Genomic DNA, 21,015 nt, shown 5'->3' with positions numbered 1-21,015 from the left:
ACTGCAGAGGTTCAAATCATAGAAAGTGAGAGTGTCAGTCCTCTTGTACTTAAGTCGGCATTGTGCCTTTTGTATTTAATTCGGCTGCAATTTCTGTGATTCATCGTCAAAAAGAAGGTCCAACGTATACAGTAAACCTGAAGTCAAGCATCTGATTCTAAAACTGATTTCACAGAAGAGGTTCAAATCATAGAAAGTTAGAGTGTCAGTCCTCTTGTACTTAAGTCGGCATTGTGCCTTTTGAATCTAATTCCGATGCAATTTCTGTGTTTCATCGTCAATAAGAATTTCCGAGGTATAAAGTAAACCAGATGTGAAGCGTCGGAATCTAAAACTGGACTCACAGGGGAGGTTCAAATCATAGAAAATTAGAGTGTCAGTCCTCTTGTACTTAAGTCGGCATTGTGCCTTTTGTATTAAATTCGGATGCAATTTCTGTGTTTCATTGTCAATAAGAAGGACCTAGGGATACAGTAAACCTGAAGTGAAGCATCGGAATCTTAAACTGGACTCACAGGAGAGGTTCAAATCATAGAAAGTGAGAGTGACAGTCCACCTATACTTAAGTCGGCATTGTGCCTTTTATATTATATTCGGATGCAATTTCTGTGTTTCATCGTCAATAAGAAAGTCCAAGGGATACATAAACCTGAAGTTAAGCATCGGATTCTGGAACAGGACTCACAGGAGAGGTTCAAATCATGGAAAGTGAGAGTGTCAGTCCTCATGTACTTAAGTCGGCATTGTGCCTTTTGTATTAGATTCAGTTGCAATTTCTGTGATTCATCGTCAATAAGAAGGTCCAAGGGATACAGTAAACCTGAAGTGAAGCATCGGAATCGAAAACTGGACTCACAGGAGAGGTTCTAATCATAGAAAGTAAGAGTGTCAGTCCTCTTGTACTTAAGTCGGCATTGTGCCTGTTGTATTAAATTCGGATGCAATATCAGTGTTTCATCGTCAATAAGAAGGTCCAAGGGATACAGTAAACCTGAAGTGAAGCACCGGAATCTAAAACTGGTCTCACAGGAGAGGTTTAAATCATAGAAAGTTAGAGTGTAAGTCCTCTTGTACTTAAGTTGGCATTGTGCCTTTTGAATTTTAATTTTGATGCAATTTCTGTGCCTCATCGTCAATAAGAACGTCCAAGGTACACAGTAAACCTGAAGTGAAGCAGCGGAATCAAAAACTGGACTCACAGAAGAGGTTCAAATGATAGAAAGTGAGAGTGTCAGTCCTCTTGTACTTAAGTCGGCATTGTGCCTTTTTAATTTAATTCCGATGCAATTTCTGTGTTTCATCGTGAATAAGGAGTTCCGAGGTGTACAGTAAACCTGAAGTGAAGCATCGGAATCTAAAACTGGACTCACAGGAGAGTTTCAAATCATAGAAAGTTGGAGTGTCTATCCTCTTGTATTTAAGGCGGCATTGTGTCTTTTGTATCAAATTCGGAAGCAATTTCTGTGATTCATCGTCAATAAGTAGGTCCAAGGGATACAGTAAACCTGAAGTGAAGCATCGGAATCTAAAACTGGACTCACAGAAGAGGTTCAAATCATAGAAAGTTAGAGTTTCAGTCCTCTTGTACTCAAGTCGGCATTGTGCCTTTTGAATTTAATTCCGATGCAATTTCTGTGCCTCATCGTCAATAAGAAGGTCCAAGGGATACAGTAAACCAGAAGTGAAACATCGGAATCTTAAACTGGACTCACAGGAGATGTTCACATCATAGAAAGTTAGAGTTTCAGTCGTCTTGTTCTTAAGTTGGCATTGTGCCTTTTGTATTAAATTCGGATGTAATTTCTGTGTTTCATCGTCAATAGGACGGTCGAAGGTATACAGTAAATCTGAACTGAAACATCGGAATCTAAAAGTGGACTCACAGGAGAGGTTCAAATCATAGAAAGTTATAGTGTCAGTCCTCTTGTACTTAAGTCGGCATTGTGCCTTTTGTATCAAATTCGGATGCAATTTCTGTGTTTCATTGTCAATAAGAGGGTCCAAGGTATAAAGGAAACCTGTAGTGAAGCATCGGAATCTAAAACTCGACTCACAGGAGAGGTTCAAATCATAGAAAGTTAGAGTGTCAGTCCTCTTGTACTTAAGTCGGCATTGTGCTTTTGTATTAAATTCGGATGCAATTTCTTTGTTTCATCATCAATAAGAAGGTACAAGGGATACAGTAAACCTGAAGTGAAACACCGGAATCTAAAACTGGACTCACAGGAGAGGTTCAAATCATAGAAAGTAAGAGTGACAGTCCTCTTGTATTTAAGGCGGCATTGTGTCTTTTGTATCAAATTCGGAAGCAATTTCTGTGATTCATCGTCAATAAGAAGGTCCAAGGGATACAGTAAACCTGAAGTGAAGCATCGGAAACTGAAACTGGACTCACAGGAGAGGTTGTAATCATAGAAAGTTAGAGTGTCAGTCCACTTGTACTTAAGTAGGCATTGTGCCTTTTGTATTAAATTCGGATGCAATTTCTGCGTGTCATCGTCAATAAGAAGCTCCAAGGGATACAGTAAACCTGAAGCGAAGCATCGGAATCTAAAACTGGACTCACAGAAGAGGTTCAAATCATAGAAAGTTAGAGTTTCAGTCCTCTTGTACTCAAGTCGGCATTGTGCCTTTTGAATCTACTTCCGATGCAATTTCTGTGCCTCATCGTCAATAAGAAGGACCAAGGTACACAGTAAACCTGAAGTGAAGCATCGGAATCTAAAACTGGACTCACAGGAGAGGTTCAAATCATAGTAAGTTAGAGTGTCAGTCCTCTTGTATTTAAGTCGGCATTGTGCCTTTTGAATTTTAATTTTGATGCAATTTCTGTGCCTCATCGTCAATAAGAACGTCCAAGGTACACAGTAAACCTGAAGTGAAGCATCGGAATCAAAAACTGGACTCACAGAAGAGGTTCAAATCATAGAAAGTGAGAGTGTCAGTCCTCTTGTACTTAAGTCGGCATTGTGCCTTTTTAATTTAATTCCGATGCAATTTCTGTGTTTCATCGTGAAAAAGGAGTTCCGAGGTGTACAGTAAACCTGAAGTGAAGCATCGGAATCTAAAACTATACTCACAGGAGAGTTTCAAATCATAGAAACTTAGAGTGTCTATCCTCTTGTATTTAAGGCGGCATTGTGTCTTTTGTATTAAATTCGGAAGCAATTTCTGTGATTCATCGTCAATAAGAAGGTCCAAGGGATACAGTAAACCTGAAGTGAAGCATCGGAATCTGAAACTGGACTCACAGGAGAGGTTCTAATCATAGAAAGTTAGAGTGTCAGTCCACTTGTACTTATGTAGGCATTGTGCCTTTTGTATTAAATTCGGATGCAATTTCTGCGTGTCATCGTCACTAAGAAGCTCCAAGGGATACAGTAAACCTGAAGTGAAGCATCGGAATCTAAAACTGGACTCACAGGAGAGGTTCAAATCATAGAAAGTTAGAGTGTAAGTCCTCTTGTACTTAAGTCGGCATTGTGCCTTTTGAATTTAATTCCGATGAAATTTCCGCGCCTCATCGTCAATAAGAAGGACCAAGGTACACAGTAAACCTGAAGTGAAGCATCGGAATCTAAAATTGGACTCACAGGAGAGGTTCAAATCATAGTAAGTTAGAGTGTCAGTCCTCTTGTACTTAAGTCGGCATTGTGCGTTTTGAATTTAATTCCAAAGCAATTTCTGTGTTTCATCGTCAATAAGAAGGTCCAAGGTATACAGTAAACCTGAAGTGAAGCATCGGAATCTAAAACTGGACTCACAGGAGAGGTTCAAATCATAGAAAGTGAGAGTCTCCGTCCTCTTGTACTTAAGTCGGCATTGTGCCTTTTGTATTAAATTCGGATGCAATTTCTGTGTTTCATCGTCAATAAGAAGGTCCAAGGGATACAGTAAACCTGAAGTGAAACATCGGAATCTTAAACTGGACTCACAGGAGATGTTCACATCATAGAAATTGAGAGTGCAAGTCGTCTTTTTCTTCAGTTGGCATTGTGCCTTTTGTATTAAATTCGGATGTAATTTCTGTGTTTCATCGTCAATAGGATGGTCGAAGGTATACAGTAAATCTGAACTGAAGCATCGGAATCTAAAACTGGACTCACAGGAGAGGTTCACATCATAGAAAGTTATAGTGTCAGTCCTCTTGTACTTAAGTCGGCATTGTGCCTTTTGTATTAAATTCGGATGCAATTTCTGTGATTCATTGTCAATAAGAGGGTCCAAGGTATAAAGGAAACCTGAAGTGAAGCATCGGAATCTAAAACTCGACTCACAGGAGAGGTTCAAATCATAGAAAGTTAGAGTGTCAGTCCTCTTGTACTTAAGTCGGCATTTTGCTTTTGTATTAAATTCGGATGCGATTTCTTTGTTTCATCATCAATAAGAAGGTACAAGGGATACAGTAAACCTGAAGTGAAGCATCGGAATCTAAAACTGGACTCACAGGAGAGGTTCAAATCATAGAAAGTGAGAGTGTCAGTCCTCTTGTACTTAGGTCGGCATTGTGCCTTTTGAATCTAATTCCGATGCAATTTCTGTGTTTCATCGTCAATAAGAAGTTCCGAGGTATAAAGTAAACCTGAAGTGAAGCAGCGGAATCTAAAACTGGACTCACAGCAGAGGTTTAAATCATAGAAAATTAGAGTGTCAGTCGTCTTGTACTTAAGTCGGCATTGTGCCTTTTGTATTGAATTCGGATGCAATTACTGTGTTTCATCGTCATTAAGAAGGTCCTAGGGATACAGTAAACCTGAAGTGAAGCATCGGAATCTAAAACTGGACTCACAGGTGAGGTTCAAATCATAGAAAGTAAGAGTAACAGTCGTCTTGTACTTAAGTCGGCATTGTGCCTTTTGTATTAAATTCGGATGCAATATCTGCGATTCATCGTCAATACGAAGGTCCAAGGGATACAGTAAACCTGAAGTGAAGCATCGGAATCTAAAACTGGACTCGCAAGAGAGCTTCTAATCATAGAAAGTTAGAGTGTGAGTCCTCTTGTACTTATGTCGGCATTGTGCATTTTGTATTAAATTCTGATGCAATTTCTGCGTGTCATCGTCACTAAGAAGCTCCAATGGATACAGTAAACCTGAAGTGAAGCATCGGAACCTAAAACTGGACTCACAGGAGAGGTTCAAATCGTAGAAAGTTAGAGTGTCAGTCCTCTTGTACTTAAGTTGGCATTGTGCCTTTTGAATTTAATTCCGATGAAATTTCTGCGCCTCATCGTCAATAAGAAGGTCCAAGGTACACAGTAAACCTGAAGTGAAGCATCGGAATCTAAAATTGGACTCACAGGAGAGGTTCAAATCATAGTAAGTTAGAGTGTCAGTCCTCTTGTACTTAAGTCGGCATTGTGCGTTTTGAATTTAATTCCAAAGCAATTTCTGTGTTTCATCGTCAATAAGAAGGTCCAAGGTATACAGTAAACCTGAAGTGAAGCATCGGAATCTAAAACTGGACTCACAGGAGAGGTTCAAATCATAGAAAGTGAGAGTCTTAGTCCTCTTGTACTTAAGTCGGCATTGTGCCTTTTGTATTAAATTCGGATGCAATTTCTGTGTTTCATCGTCAATAAGAAGGTCCAAGGGATACAGTAAACCTGAAGTGAAACATCGGAATCTTAAACTGGACTCACAGGAGATGTTCACATCATAGAAAGTGAGAGTGCAAGTCGTCTTGTTCTTAAGTTGGCATTGTGCCTTTTGTGTTAAATTCGGATGTAATTTCTGTGTTTCATCGTCAATAGGATGGTCGAAGGTATACAGTAAATCTGAACTGAAGCATCGGAATCTAAAACTGGACTCGCAGGAGAGGTTCAAATCATAGAAAGTTATAGTGTCAGTCCTCTTGTACTTAAGTCGGCATTGTGCCTTTTGTATTAAATTCGGATGCAATTTCTGTGATCCATTGTCAATAAGAGGGTCCAAGGTATAAAGGAAACCTGAAGTGAAGCATCGGAATCTAAAACTCGACTCACAGGAGAGGTTCAAATCATAGAAAGTTAGAGTGTCAGTCTTCTTGTACTTAAGTCGGCATTTTGCTTTTGTATTAAATTCGGATGCGATTTCTTTGTTTCATCATCAATAAGAAGGTACAAGGGATACAGTAAACCTGAAGTGAAGCATCGGAATCTAAAACTGGACTCACAGGAGAGGTTCAAATCATAGAAAGTGAGAGTGTCAGTCCTCTTGTACTTAAGTCGGCATTGTGCCTTTTGAATCTAATTCCGATGCAATTTCTGTGTTTCATCGTCAATAAGAAGTTCCGAGGTATAAAGTAAACCTGAAGTGAAGCAGCGGAATCTAAAACTGGACTCACAGGAGAGGTTCAAATCATAGAAAATTAGAGTGTCAGTCCTCTTGTACTTAAGTCTTTATTGTGCCTTTTGTATTGAATTCGGATGCAATTACTGTGTTTCATCGTCATTAAGAAGGTCCTAGGGATACAGTAAACCTGAAGTGAAGCATCGGAATCTAAAACTGGACTCACAGGTGAGGTTCAAATCATAGAAAGTAAGAGTGACAGTCCTCTTGTACTTAAGTTGGCATTGTGCCTTTTGTATTAAATTCGGATGCAATATCTGCGATTCATCGTCAATACGAAGGTCCAAGGGATACAGTAAACCTGAAGTGAAGCATCGGAATCTAAAACTGGACTCACAAGAGAGCTTCTAATCATAGAAAGTTAGAGTGTCAGTCCTCTTGTACTTATGTCGGCATTGTGCCTGTTGTATTAAATTCGGATGCAATTTCTGTGTTTCATCGTCAATAAGAAGGTCCAAGGAATACAGTAAACCTGAAGTGAAGCATCGGAATCTAAACCTGGACTCACAGGAGAGGTTCAAATCATAGAAATTTAAAGTGTCAGTCCACTTGTACTTAAGTCGACATTGTGCTTTTTGAAATTAATTCCGATGCAATTTCTGTGCCTCATCGTCAATAAGAATGTCCAAGGTACACAGAAAACCTGAAGTGAAGCATCGGAATCTAAAACTGGACTCACAGAAGAGGTTCAAATCATAGAAAGTGAGAGTGTCAGTCCTCTTGTACATAAGTCGGCATTGTGCCTTTTTAATTTAATTCCGATGCAATTTCTGTGTTTCATCGTGAATAAGGAGTTCCGAGGTGTACGGTAAAACCTGAAGTGAAGCATCGGAATCTAAAACTGGACTCACAGGAGAGGATCAAATCATAGAAAGTTAGAGTGTCTATCCTCTTGTATTTAAGGCGGCATTGTGTCTTTTGTATTAAATTCGGAAGCAATTTCTGTGATTCATCGTCAATAAGAAGGTCCAAGGGATACAGTAAACCTGAAGTGAAGCACGGAATCTGAAACTGGACTCACAGGAGAGGTTCTAATCATAGAAAGTTAGAGTGTCAGTCCTCTTGTACTTATGTCGGCATTGTGCCTGTAGTATTAAATTCGGATGCAATTTCAGTGTTTCATCGTCAATAAGAAGGTCCAAGGGATACAGTAAACCTGAAGTGAAGCACCGGAATCTAAAACTGGTCTCACAGGAGAGGTTTAAATCATAGAAAGTTAGAGTGTAAGTCCTCTTGTACTTAAGTCGGCATTGTGCCTTTTGAATTTGAATTTTGATGCAATTTCTGTGCCTCATCGTGAATAAGAACGTCCAAGGTACACAGTAAACCTGAAGTGAAGCATCGGAATCAAAAACAGGACTCACAGAAGAGGTTCAAATCATAGAAAGTGAGAGTGTCAGTCCTCTTGTACTTAAGTCGGCATTGTGCCTTTTTAATTAATTTCCGATGCAATTTCTGTGTTTCATCGTGAATAAGGAGTTCCGAGGTGTACAGTAAACCTGAAGTGAAGCATCGGAATCTAAAACTGGACTCACAGGAGAGTTTCAAATCATAGAAAGTTAGAGTGTCTATCCTCTTGTATTTAAGGCGGCATTGTGTCTTTTGTATTAAATTCGGAAGCAATATATGTGATTCATCGTCAATAAGAACGTCCAAGGAATACAGTAAACCTGAAGTGAAGCATCGGAAACTGAAACTGGACTCACAGGAGAGGTTCTAATCATAGAAAGTTAGAGTGTCAGTCCACTTGTACTTAAGTAGGCACTGTGCCTTTTGTATTAAATTCGGATGCAATTTCTGCGTGTCATCGTCAATAAGAAGCTCCAAGGGATACAGTAAACCTGAAGTGAAGCATCGGAATCTAAAACTGGACTCACAGGAGAGGTTCAAATTATAGAAAGTTAGTGTGTCAGTCCTCCTGTACTTAAGTCGGCATTGTGCCTTTTGAATTTAATTCCAAAGCAATTTCTGTGTTTCATCGTCAATAAGAAGGTCCAAGGGATACAGTAAACCTGAAGTGAAACATCGGAATCTTAAACTGGACTCACAGGAGTTGTTCACATCATAGAAAGTGAGAGTGTAAGTCGTCTTGTTCTTAAGTTGGCATTGTGCCTTTTGTATTAAATTCGGATGTAATTTCTGTGTTTCATCGTCAATAGGAGGGTCGAAGGTATACAGTAAATCTGAACTGAAGCATCGGAATCTAAAACTGGACTCACAGGAGAGGTTCAAATCATAGAAAGTTATAGTGTCAGTCCTCTTGTACTTTAGTCGGCATTGTGCCTCTTGTATTAAATTCGGATGCAATTTCTGTGATTCATTGTCAATAAGAGGGTCCAAGGTATAAAGGAAACCTGAAGTGAAGCATCGGAATCTAAAACTCGACTCACAGGAGAGGTTCAAATCATAGAAATTTAGAGTGTCAGTCCTCTTGTACTTAAGTCGGCATTGAGCTTTTGTATTAAATTCGGATGCGATTTCTTTGTTTCATCATCAATAAGAAGGTACAAGGGATGCAGTAAACCTGAAGTGAAGCATCGGAATCTAAAACTGGACTCACAGGAGAGGTTCAAATCATAGTAAGTTAGAGTGTCAGTCCTCTTGTACTTAAGTCGGCATTGTGCGTTTTGAATTTAATTCCAAAGCAATTTCTGTGTTTCATCGTCAATAAGAAGGTCCAAGGTATACAGTAAACCTGAAGTGAAGCATCGGAATCTAAAACTGGACTCACAGGAGAGGTTCAAATCATAGAAAGTGAGAGTCTCCGTCCTCTCGTACTTAAGTCGGCATTGTGCCTTTTGTATTAAATTCGGATGCAATTTCTGTGTTTCATCGTCAATAAGAAGGTCCAAGGGATACAGTAAACCTGAAGTGAAACATCGGAATCTTAAACTGGACTCACAGGAGATGTTCACATCATAGAAATTGAGAGTGCAAGTCGTCTTTTTCTTAAGTTGGCATTGTGCCTTTTGTATTAAATTCGGATGTAATTTCTGTGTTTCATCGTCAATAGGATGGTCGAAGGTATACAGTAAATCTGAACTGAAGCATCGGAATCTAAAACTGGACTCACAGGAGAGGTTCACATCATAGAAAGTTATAGTGTCAGTCCTCTTGTACTTAAGTTGGCATTGTGCCTTTTGTATTAAATTCGGATGCAATTTCTGTGATTCATTGTCAATAAGAGGGTCCAAGGTATAAAGGAAACCTGAAGTGAAGCATCGGAATCTAAAACTCGACTCACAGGAGAGGTTCAAATCATAGAAAGTTAGAGTGTCAGTCCTCTTGTACTTAAGTCGGCATTTTGCTTTTGTATTAAATTCGGATGCGATTTCTTTGTTTCATCATCAATAAGAAGGTCCAAGGGATACAGTAAACCTGAAGTGAAGCATCGGAATCTAAAACTGGACTCACAGGAGAGGTTTAAATCATAGAAAGTTAGAGTGTAAGTCCTCTTGTACTTAAGTCGGCATTGTGCCTTTTGAATTTGAATTTTGATGCAATTTCTGTGCCTCATCGTGAATAAGAACGTCCAAGGTACACAGTAAACCTGAAGTGAAGCATCGGAATCAAAAACAGGACTCACAGAAGAGGTTCAAATCATAGAAAGTGAGAGTGTCAGTCCTCTTGTACTTAAGTCGGCATTGTGCCTTTTTAATTAATTTCCGATGCAATTTCTGTGTTTCATCGTGAATAAGGAGTTCCGAGGTGTACAGTAAACCTGAAGTGAAGCATCGGAATCTAAAACTGGACTCACAGGAGAGTTTCAAATCATAGAAAGTTAGAGTGTCTATCCTCTTGTATTTAAGGCGGCATTGTGTCTTTTGTATTAAATTCGGAAGCAATATATGTGATTCATCGTCAATAAGAACGTCCAAGGAATACAGTAAACCTGAAGTGAAGCATCGGAAACTGAAACTGGACTCACAGGAGAGGTTCTAATCATAGAAAGTTAGAGTGTCAGTCCACTTGTACTTAAGTAGGCACTGTGCCTTTTGTATTAAATTCGGATGCAATTTCTGCGTGTCATCGTCAATAAGAAGCTCCAAGGGATACAGTAAACCTGAAGTGAAGCATCGGAATCTAAAACTGGACTCACAGGAGAGGTTCAAATTATAGAAAGTTAGTGTGTCAGTCCTCCTGTACTTAAGTCGGCATTGTGCCTTTTGAATTTAATTCCAAAGCAATTTCTGTGTTTCATCGTCAATAAGAAGGTCCAAGGGATACAGTAAACCTGAAGTGAAACATCGGAATCTTAAACTGGACTCACAGGAGTTGTTCACATCATAGAAAGTGAGAGTGTAAGTCGTCTTGTTCTTAAGTTGGCATTGTGCCTTTTGTATTAAATTCGGATGTAATTTCTGTGTTTCATCGTCAATAGGAGGGTCGAAGGTATACAGTAAATCTGAACTGAAGCATCGGAATCTAAAACTGGACTCACAGGAGAGGTTCAAATCATAGAAAGTTATAGTGTCAGTCCTCTTGTACTTTAGTCGGCATTGTGCCTCTTGTATTAAATTCGGATGCAATTTCTGTGATTCATTGTCAATAAGAGGGTCCAAGGTATAAAGGAAACCTGAAGTGAAGCATCGGAATCTAAAACTCGACTCACAGGAGAGGTTCAAATCATAGAAATTTAGAGTGTCAGTCCTCTTGTACTTAAGTCGGCATTGAGCTTTTGTATTAAATTCGGATGCGATTTCTTTGTTTCATCATCAATAAGAAGGTACAAGGGATACAGTAAACCTGAAGTGAAGCATCGGAATCTAAAACTGGACTCACAGGAGAGGTTCAAATCATAGTAAGTTAGAGTGTCAGTCCTCTTGTACTTAAGTCGGCATTGTGCGTTTTGAATTTAATTCCAAAGCAATTTCTGTGTTTCATCGTCAATAAGAAGGTCCAAGGTATACAGTAAACCTGAAGTGAAGCATCGGAATCTAAAACTGGACTCACAGGAGAGGTTCAAATCATAGAAAGTGAGAGTCTCCGTCCTCTCGTACTTAAGTCGGCATTGTGCCTTTTGTATTAAATTCGGATGCAATTTCTGTGTTTCATCGTCAATAAGAAGGTCCAAGGGATACAGTAAACCTGAAGTGAAACATCGGAATCTTAAACTGGACTCACAGGAGATGTTCACATCATAGAAATTGAGAGTGCAAGTCGTCTTTTTCTTAAGTTGGCATTGTGCCTTTTGTATTAAATTCGGATGTAATTTCTGTGTTTCATCGTCAATAGGATGGTCGAAGGTATACAGTAAATCTGAACTGAAGCATCGGAATCTAAAACTGGACTCACAGGAGAGGTTCACATCATAGAAAGTTATAGTGTCAGTCCTCTTGTACTTAAGTTGGCATTGTGCCTTTTGTATTAAATTCGGATGCAATTTCTGTGATTCATTGTCAATAAGAGGGTCCAAGGTATAAAGGAAACCTGAAGTGAAGCATCGGAATCTAAAACTCGACTCACAGGAGAGGTTCAAATCATAGAAAGTTAGAGTGTCAGTCCTCTTGTACTTAAGTCGGCATTTTGCTTTTGTATTAAATTCGGATGCGATTTCTTTGTTTCATCATCAATAAGAAGGTCCAAGGGATACAGTAAACCTGAAGTGAAGCATCGGAATCTAAAACTGGACTCACAGGAGAGGTTTAAATCATAGAAAGTTAGAGTGTAAGTCCTCTTGTACTTAAGTCGGCATTGTGCCTTTTGAATTTGAATTTTGATGCAATTTCTGTGCCTCATCGTGAATAAGAACGTCCAAGGTACACAGTAAACCTTAAGTGAAGCATCGGAATCAAAAACAGGACTCACAGAAGAGGTTCAAATCATAGAAAGTGAGAGTGTCAGTCCTCTTGTACTTAAGTCGGCATTGTGCCTTTTTAATTAATTTCCGATGCAATTTCTGTGTTTCATCGTGAATAAGGAGTTCCGAGGTGTACAGTAAACCTGAAGTGAAGCATCGGAATCTAAAACTGGACTCACAGGAGAGTTTCAAATCATAGAAAGTTAGAGTGTCTATCCTCTTGTATTTAAGGCGGCATTGTGTCTTTTGTATTAAATTCGGAAGCAATATATGTGATTCATCGTCAATAAGAACGTCCAAGGAATACAGTAAACCTGAAGTGAAGCATCGGAAACTGAAACTGGACTCACAGGAGAGGTTCTAATCATAGAAAGTTAGAGTGTCAGTCCACTTGTACTTAAGTAGGCACTGTGCCTTTTGTATTAAATTCGGATGCAATTTCTGCGTGTCATCGTCAATAAGAAGCTCCAAGGGATACAGTAAACCTGAAGTGAAGCATCGGAATCTAAAACTGGACTCACAGGAGAGGTTCAAATTATAGAAAGTTAGTGTGTCAGTCCTCCTGTACTTAAGTCGGCATTGTGCCTTTTGAATTTAATTCCAAAGCAATTTCTGTGTTTCATCGTCAATAAGAAGGTCCAAGGGATACAGTAAACCTGAAGTGAAACATCGGAATCTTAAACTGGACTCACAGGAGTTGTTCACATCATAGAAAGTGAGAGTGTAAGTCGTCTTGTTCTTAAGTTGGCATTGTGCCTTTTGTATTAAATTCGGATGTAATTTCTGTGTTTCATCGTCAATAGGAGGGTCGAAGGTATACAGTAAATCTGAACTGAAGCATCGGAATCTGAAACTGGACTCACAGGAGAGGTTCAAATCATAGAAAGTTATAGTGTCAGTCCTCTTGTACTTTAGTCGGCATTGTGCCTCTTGTATTAAATTCGGATGCAATTTCTGTGATTCATTGTCAATAAGAGGGTCCAAGGTATAAAGGAAACCTGAAGTGAAGCATCGGAATCTAAAACTCGACTCACAGGAGAGGTTCAAATCATAGAAATTTAGAGTGTCAGTCCTCTTGTACTTAAGTCGGCATTGAGCTTTTGTATTAAATTCGGATGCGATTTCTTTGTTTCATCATCAATAAGAAGGTACAAGGGATACAGTAAACCTGAAGTGAAGCATCGGAATCTAAAACTGGACTCACAGGAGAGGTTCAAATCATAGTAAGTTAGAGTGTCAGTCCTCTTGTACTTAAGTCGGCATTGTGCGTTTTGAATTTAATTCCAAAGCAATTTCTGTGTTTCATCGTCAATAAGAAGGTCCAAGGTATACAGTAAACCTGAAGTGAAGCATCGGAATCTAAAACTGGACTCACAGGAGAGGTTCAAATCATAGAAAGTGAGAGTCTCCGTCCTCTCGTACTTAAGTCGGCATTGTGCCTTTTGTATTAAATTCGGATGCAATTTCTGTGTTTCATCGTCAATAAGAAGGTCCAAGGGATACAGTAAACCTGAAGTGAAACATCGGAATCTTAAACTGGACTCACAGGAGATGTTCACATCATAGAAATTGAGAGTGCAAGTCGTCTTTTTCTTAAGTTGGCATTGTGCCTTTTGTATTAAATTCGGATGTAATTTCTGTGTTTCATCGTCAATAGGATGGTCGAAGGTATACAGTAAATCTGAACTGAAGCATCGGAATCTAAAACTGGACTCACAGGAGAGGTTCACATCATAGAAAGTTATAGTGTCAGTCCTCTTGTACTTAAGTTGGCATTGTGCCTTTTGTATTAAATTCGGATGCAATTTCTGTGATTCATTGTCAATAAGAGGGTCCAAGGTATAAAGGAAACCTGAAGTGAAGCATCGGAATCTAAAACTCGACTCACAGGAGAGGTTCAAATCATAGAAAGTTAGAGTGTCAGTCCTCTTGTACTTAAGTCGGCATTTTGCTTTTGTATTAAATTCGGATGCGATTTCTTTGTTTCATCATCAATAAGAAGGTACAAGGGATACAGTAAACCTGAAGTGAAGCATCGGAATCTAAAACTGGACTCACAGGAGAGGTTCAAATCATAGAAAGTGAGAGTGTCAGTCCTCTTGTACTTAAGTCGGCATTGTGCCTTTTGAATCTAATTCCGATGCAATTTCTGTGTTTCATCGTCAATAAGAAGTTCCGAGGTATAAAGTAAACCTGAAGTGAAGCAGCGGAATCTAAAACTGGACTCACAGGAGAGGTTCAAATCATAGAAAATTAGAGTGTCAGTCGTCTTGTACTTAAGTCGGCATTGTGCCTTTTGTATTGAATTCGGATGCAATTACTGTGTTTCATCGTCATTAAGAAGGTCCTAGGGATACAGTAAACCTGAAGTGAAGCATCGGAATCTAAAACTGGACTCACAGGTGAGGTTCAAATCATAGAAAGTAAGAGTAACAGTCCTCTTGTACTTAAGTCGGCATTGTGCCTTTTGTATTAAATTCGGATGCAATATCTGCGATTCATCGTCAATACGAAGGTCCAAGGGATACAGTAAACCTGAAGTGAAGCATCGGAATCTAAAACTGGACTCACAAGAGAGCTTCTAATCATAGAAAGTTAGAGTGTCAGTCCTCTTGTACTTATGTCGGCATTGTGCCTTTTGTATTAAATTCTGATGCAATTTCTGCGTGTCATCGTCACTAAGAAGCTCCAATGGATACAGTAAACCTGAAGTGAAGCATCGGAACCTAAAACTGGACTCACAGGAGAGGTTCAAATCGTAGAAAGTTAGAGTGTCAGTCCTCTTGTACTTAAGTTGGCATTGTGCCTTTTGAATTTAATTCCGATGATATTTCTGCGCCTCATCGTCAATAAGAAGGTCCAAGGTACACAGTAAACCTGAAGTGAAGCATCGGAATCTAAATTTGGACTCACAGGAGAGGTTCAAATCATAGTAAGTTAGAGTGTCAGTCCTCTTGTACTTAAGTCGGCATTGTGCGTTTTGAATTTAATTCCAAAGCAATTTCTGTGTTTCATCGTCAATAAGAAGGTCCAAGGTATACAGTAAACCTGAAGTGAAGCATCGGAATCTAAAACTGGACTCACAGGAGAGGTTCAAATCATAGAAAGTGAGAGTCTCAGTCCTCTTGTACTTAAGTCGGCATTGTGCCTTTTGTATTAAATTCGGATGCAATTTCTGTGTTTCATCGTCAATAAGAAGGTCCAAGGGATACAGTAAACCTGAAGTGAAACATCGGAATCTTAAACTGGACTCACAGGAGATGTTCACATCATAGAAAGTGAGAGTGCAAGTCGTCTTGTTCTTAAGTTGGCATTGTGCCTTTTGTGTTAAATTCGGATGTAATTTCTGTGTTTCATCGTCAATAGGATGGTCGAAGGTATACAGTAAATCTGAACTGAAGCATCGGAATCTAAAACTGGACTCACAGGAGAGGTTCAAATCATAGAAAGTTATAGTGTCAGTCCTCTTGTACTTAAATCGGCATTGTGCCTTTTGTATTAAATTCGGATGCAATTTCTGTGATCCATTGTCAATAAGAGGGTCCAAGGTATAAAGGAAACCTGAAGTGAAGCATCGGAATCTAAAACTCGACTCACAGGAGTGGTTCAAATCATAGAAAGTTAGAGTGTCAGTCCTCTTGTACTTAAGTCGGCATTTTGCTTTTGTATTAAATTCGGATGCGATTTCTTTGTTTCATCATCAATAAGAAGGTACAAGGGATACAGTAAACCTGAAGTGAAGCATCGGAATCTAAAACTGGACTCACAGGAGAGGTTCAAATCATAGAAAGTGAGAGTGTCAGTCCTCTTGTACTTAAGTCGGCATTGTGCCTTTTGAATCTAATTCCGATGCAATTTCTGTGTTTCATCGTCAATAAGAAGTTCCGAGGTATAAAGTAAACCTGAAGTGAAGCAGCGGAATCTAAAACTGGACTCACAGGAGAGGTTCAAATCATAGAAAATTAGAGTGTCAGTCCTCTAGTACTTAAGTCGGCATTGTGCCTTTTGTATTGAATTCGGATGCAATTACTGTGTTTCATCGTCATTAAGAAGGTCCTAGGGATACAGTAAACCTGAAGTGAAGCATCGGAATCTAAAACTGGACTCACAGGTGAGGTTCAAATCATAGAAAGTAAGAGTGACAGTCCTCTTGTACTTAAGTCGGCATTGTGCCTTTTGTATTAAATTCGGATGCAATATCTGCGATTCATCGTCAATACGAAGGTCCAAGGGATACAGTAAACCTGAAGTGAAGCATCGGAATCTAAAACTGGACTCACAAGAGAGCTTCTAATCATAGAAAGTTAGAGTGTCAGTCCTCTTGTACTTATGTCGGCATTGTGCCTGTTGTATTAAATTCGGATGCAATTTCTGTGTTTCATCGTCAATAAGAAGGTCCAAGGAATACAGTAAACCTGAAGTGAAGCATCGGAATCTAAACCTGGACTCACAGGAGAGGTTCAAATCATAGAAATTTAAAGTGTCAGTCCACTTGTACTTAAGTCGACATTGTGCTTTTTGAAATTAATTCCGATGCAATTTCTGTGCCTCATCGTCAATAAGAATGTCCAAGGTACACAGAAAACCTGAAGTGAAGCATCGGAATCTAAAACTGGACTCACAGAAGAGGTTCAAATCATAGAAAGTGAGAGTGTCAGTCCTCTTGTACATAAGTCGGCATTGTGCCTTTTTAATTTAATTCCGATGCAATTTCTGTGTTTCATCGTGAATAAGGAGTTCCGAGGTGTACGGTAAAACCTGAAGTGAAGCATCGGAATCTAAAACTGGACTCACAGGAGAGTATCAAATCATAGAAAGTTAGAGTGTCTATCCTCTTGTATTTAAGGCGGCATTGTGTCTTTTGTATTAAATTCGGAAGCAATTTCTGTGATTCATCGTCAATAAGAAGGTCCAAGGGATACAGTAAACCTGAAGTGAAGCACGGAATCTGAAACTGGACTCACAGGAGAGGTTCTAATCATAGAAAGTTAGAGTGTCAGTCCTCTTGTACTTATGTCGGCATTGTGCCTGTAGTATTAAATTCGGATGCAATTTCAGTGTTTCATCGTCAATAAGAAGGTCCAAGGGATACAGTAAACCTCAAGTGAAGCACCGGAATCTAATAGTGGTCTCACAGGAGAGGTTTAAATCATAGAAAGTTAGAGTGTAAGTCCTCTTGTACTTAAGTCGGCATTGTGCCTTTTGAATTTGAATTTTGATGCAATTTCTGTGCCTCATCGTGAATAAGAACGTCCAAGGTACACAGTAAACCTGAAGTGAAGCATCGGAATCAAAAACTGGACTCACAGAAGAGGTTCAAATCATAGAAAGTGAGAGTGTCAGTCCTCTTGTACTTAAGTCGGCATTGTGCCTTTTTAATTAATTTCCGATGCAATTTCTGTGTTTCATCGTGAATAAGGAGTTCCGAGGTGTACAGTAAACCTGAAGTGAAGCATCGGAATCTAAAACTGGACTCACAGGAGAGTTTCAAATCATAGAAAGTTAGAGTGTCTATCCTCTTGTATTTAAGGCGGCATTGTGTCTTTTGTATTAAATTCGGAAGCAATTTCTGTGATTCATCGTCAATAAGAAGGTCCAAGGAATACAGTAAACCTGAAGTGAAGCATCGGAAACTGAAACTGGACTCACAGGAGAGGTTCTAATCATAGAAAGTTAGAGTGTCAGTCCACTTGTACTTAAGTAGGCACTGTGCCTTTTGTATTAAATTCGGATGCAATTTCTGCGTGTCATCGTCAATAAGAAGCTCCAAGGGATACAGTAAACCTGAAGTGAAGCATCGGAATCTAAAACTGGACTCACAGGAGAGGTTCTAATTATAGAAAGTTAGTGTGTCAGTCCTCCTGTACTTAAGTCGGCATTGTGCCTTTTGAATTTAATTCCAAAGCAATTTCTGTGTTTCATCGTCAATAAGAAGGTCCAAGGTATACAGTAAACCTGAAGTGAAGCATCGGAATCTAAAACTGGACTCACAGGAGAGGTTCAAATCATAGAAAGTGAGAGTCTCAGTCCTCTTGTACTTAAGTCGGCATTGTGCCTTTTGTATTAAATTCGGATGCAATTTCTGTGTTTCATCGTCAATAAGAAGGTCCAAGGGATACAGTAAACCTGAAGTGAAACATCGGAATCTTAAACTGGACTCACAGGAGATGTTCACATCATAGAAAGTGAGAGTGTAAGTCGTCTTGTTCTTAAGTTGGCATTGTGCCTTTTGTATTAAATTCGGATGTAATTTCTGTGTTTCATCGTCAATAGGAGGGTCGAAGGTATACAGTAAATCTGAACTGAAGCATCGGAATCTAAAACTGGACTCACAGGAGAGGTTCAAATCATAGAAAGTTATAGTGTCAGTCCTCTTGTACTTTAGTCGTCATTGTGCCTCTTGTATTAAATTCGGATGCAATTTCTGTGATTCATTGTCAATAAGAGGATCCAAGGTATAAAGGAAACCTGAAGTGAAGCATCGGAATCTAAAACTCGACTCACAGGAGAGGTTCAAATCATAGAAATTTAGAGTGTCAGTCCTCTTGTACTTAAGTCGGCATTGAGCTTTTGTATTAAATTCGGATGCGATTTCTTTGTTTCATCATAAATAAGAAGGTACAAGGGATACAGTAAACCTGAAGTGAAGCATCGGAATCTAAAACTGGACTCACAGGAGAGGTTCAAATCATAGAAAGTGAGAGTGTCAGTCCTCTTGTACTTAAGTCGGCATTGTGCCTTTTGAATCTAATTCCGATGCAATTTCTGTGTTTCATCGTCAATAAGAGGTTCCGAGGTATAAAGTAAACCTGAAGTGAAGCAGCGGAATCTAAAACTGGACTCACAGGAGAGGTTCAAATCATAGAAAAATAGAGTGTCAGTCCTCTTGTACTTAAGTCGGCATTGTGCCTTTTGTATTGAATTCGGATGCAACTACTGTGTTTCATCGTCATTAAGAAGGTCCTAGGGATACAGTGAACCTAAAGTGAAGCATCGGAATCTAAAACTGGACTCACAGGAGAGGTTCAAATCATAGAAAGTAAGAGTGACAGTCCTCTTGTACTTAAGTCGGCATTGTGCCTTTTGTATTAAATTCGGATGCAATTTCTGCGATTCATCGTGAATAAGAGGGTCCAAGGGATACAGTAAACCCGAAGTGAAGCATCGGAATCTAAAACTGGACTCACAGGAGAGCTTCTAATCACAGAAAGTTAGAGTGTCAGTCCTCTTGCACTTATGTCGGCATTGTGCCTTTTGTATTAAATTCGGATGCAATTTCTGTGATTCATCGTCAATAAGAAGGTCCAAGGGATACAGTAATCCTGAAGTGAAGCATCGAAATCTAAAACTGGACTCACAAGAGAGGTTCTAATCATAGGAAGTTAGAGTGTCAGTCCTCTTGTACTTATGTCGGCATTGTGCCTGTTGTATTAAATTCGGATGCAATTTCAGTGTTTCATCGTCAATAAGAAGGTCCAAGGGATACAGTAAACCTGAAGTGAAGCGCCGGAATCTAAAACTGGTCTCACAGGAGAGGTTTAAATCATAGAAAGTGAGAGTGTCAGTCCTCTTGTACTTAAGTCGGCATTGTGCCTTTTTAATTTAATTCCGATGCAATTTCTGTGTTTCATCGTGAATAAGGAGTTCCGAGGTGTACGGTAAAACCTGAAGTGAAGCATCGGAATCTAAAACTGGACTCACAGGAGAGTTTCAAATCATTGAACGTTAGAGTGTCTATCCTCTTGTATTTAAGGCGGCATTGTGTCTTTTGTATTTAATTCGGAAGCAATTTCTGTGATTCATCGTCAATAAGAAGGTCCAAGGGATACAGTAAACCTGAAGTGAAGCATCGGAATCTAAAACTGGACTCACAAGAGACGTTCTAATCATAGAAAGTTAGAGTGTCAGTCCACTTGTACTTAAGTAGGCATTGTGCCTTTTGAATTAAATTCGGATGCAATTTCTGCGTCTCATCGTCAATAAGAAGCTCCAAGGGATACAGTAAACCTGAAGTGAAGCATCGGAATCTAAAACTGGACTCACAGGAGAGGTTCAAATCATAGAAATTTAGAGTGTCAGTCCACTTGTACTTAAGTCGGCATTGTGCCTTTTGAATTTAATTCCGATGCAATTTCTGTGCCTCATCGTCAATAAGAAGGACCAAGGTACACAGTAAACCTGAAGTGAAGCATCGGAATCTAAATCTGGACTCACAGGAGAGGTTGAAATCATAGTAAGTTAGAGTGTCAGTCCTCTTGTACTTAAGTCGGCATTGTGCCTTTTGAATTTAATTCCAAAGCAATTTCTGTGTTTCATCGTCAATAAGAAGGTCCAAGGTATACAGTAAACCTGAAGTGAAGCATCGGAATCTAAAACTGGACTCACAGGAGAGGTTCAAATCATAGAAAGTGAGAGTCTCAGTCCTCTTGTACTTAAGTCAGCATTGTGCCTTTTGTATTAAATTCGGATGCAATTTCTGTGTTTCATCGTCAATAAGAAGGTCCAAGGGATACAGTAAACCTGAAGTGAAACATCGGAATCTTAAACTGGACTCACAGGAGATGTTCACATCATAGAAAGTGAAAGTGTAAGTCGTCATGTTCTTAAGTTGGCATTGTGCCTTTTGTATTAAATTCGGATGTAATTTCTGTGTTTCATCGTCAATAGGAGGGTCGAAGGTATACAGTAAATCTGAACTGAAGCATCGGAATCTAAATCTGGACTCACAGGAGAGGTTCAGATCATAGAAAGTTATAGTGTCAGTCCTCTTGTACTTAAGTCGGCATTGTGCCTCTTGTATTAAATTCGGATGCAATTTCTGTGATTCATTGTCAATAAGAGGGTCCAAGGTATAAAGGAAACCTGAAGTGAAGCATCGGAATC

This window comes from Schistocerca americana, chromosome 3 (assembly GCF_021461395.2).
Source record: "Schistocerca americana isolate TAMUIC-IGC-003095 chromosome 3, iqSchAmer2.1, whole genome shotgun sequence".
Lineage (NCBI taxonomy): Eukaryota > Metazoa > Arthropoda > Insecta > Orthoptera > Acrididae > Schistocerca > Schistocerca americana.
This window is presented reverse-complemented; position numbering follows the sequence as displayed.